Source organism: Cetorhinus maximus, unplaced genomic scaffold (genome assembly GCF_964194155.1).
Source record: "Cetorhinus maximus unplaced genomic scaffold, sCetMax3.hap1.1 HAP1_SCAFFOLD_1860, whole genome shotgun sequence".
NCBI classification, from domain to species: Eukaryota; Metazoa; Chordata; class Chondrichthyes; order Lamniformes; family Cetorhinidae; genus Cetorhinus; species Cetorhinus maximus.
In genome coordinates this window covers 6005-7514 of record NW_027597800.1, presented here as the reverse complement: position 1 = coordinate 7514, position 1510 = coordinate 6005, and the positions used below count along the sequence as shown (strand labels likewise).

Here is a 1510-nt window from a genome sequence, read left to right as displayed (position 1 = left end):
CGTGATGACTTTACTGAGCCGTCTTCTTCCTTCAGGCTGCTGATCACAGAGCGCTCTCTGTGTACCTTTTGGAAGAAGAAACGTGAGCACGTCTCATCCTGCTCCACGGAGCGGACCCTGGAACGGAAGATGATCTTGGAGGCCTCCGAGGCAAAGTGCGAGGCTTGCTGGCCCTTCACCTCTTGGAGCTCCTCCTTGACATCGACCCCCATCGACTGCAGCCGGAGCAGATTCTGCATCTTTTTCTGGAGTCGGGACATTTCCCTCTGTTCCTTTCTAGCTTTCTGGGTGCCTTTGCGGATGAAAAACCTCTTGATGCTTCCCTTGATCACTTCCCACCAGTGTGTCAGGGACTCAAAGAGGGGTTTCACGGTTCTCCAACCTTTGTAATCCCTCTTGAGCTCCTCAATGTTCTCTGGGGTCAGCAGTTGCACATTTAGCTTCCATGCCCCCCTGCCCACCCTCAGGTCCTTCTCCAAGTGGCAGTCCGCCAGTAGGAGGCAGTGGTCAGAGAAGAACACCGGCTTGACCTCGGTGGATCTGACTGTGAATGCACGGGACACAAACAGGAAGTCTATCCTGGAACGAATGGACCCGTCTGGCCGCGACCAGGTGTATCTACGCTGCGCTCCGTCTGCAGGGTTGCTGAAGACGTCGTGCAGCTTGGCATCCTTAACTGTTTCCATCAGGGATCTGGACGTAGCGTCCAATCTGCTTCCGGCCCTGCCGGCGAGTGTTGGGTGAGAGTGCGTGTTTTTTGTGTGTAGCTGCTGCGGGTGAGTGAGTGAGAGAGAGAGAGAGAGAGAGAGAGAAAGAAGGAAAGTTGGATTTTGGAACATGTACATGTTGAAAAGTAAAGAAAGCAGATGTTTGTAAGAAAACTATTTTTAGCATTGAAAATCCCCTGGAAAGGGGAGGGTGCACCGTTCCCAGAGATACTGCAATACCGGGTCGATGCGTGGAGTGGACGGAGCAAGCCCCTATTCCATCTCCCTGCTCCAAAAATCAATTTAATATATGGTCCCCAGATAAGGGACGTATCAGATATTAAACTGATAAGAACAGATTTTTTTTTTGTAAAAATATACTTTATTCATAAAATATCTTCAATCACATTCCAAACCATTTCAAAAACAACATTACAAGGGTACAATCCAGGTTAAACTTTTACAAAATGTATCACCAGGTGCATCAGTACAAACAATATTACAATCATTTACAGCCTTTCATTTTGATCTGTACAGCCCGAGGGGCTCTAAACAGTTCCCAGTCTCTCGGTGCGCTGTGGTAGAAAGGTCTTAGACAGCGACCCTTCCCCATTGCGCCTTTGCGGCAGCTGCCCCAAGCTTTAGTGCGTCCCTCAGCACGTAGTCCTGGACTTTGGATTGTGCCAGTCCGCAACAATCGGTCGGGGACAACTCTTTGTGCTGGAAGACCAACAAGTTTCGGGCAGACCAAAGCGCCTCTTTCACCGAGTTGATGATCCTCCAGCTGCAGTCGATGTTTGTCT

General features: G+C 49.8%; 1 pseudogene; it reads right to left on the bottom strand.

Annotated features, from left to right (window-relative positions):
* Positions 1 to 913: 913 nt before the first annotated feature.
* Positions 914 to 1086, bottom strand: LOC144676735 (U2 spliceosomal RNA; annotated as a pseudogene).
* Positions 1087 to 1510: the final 424 nt, after the last annotated feature.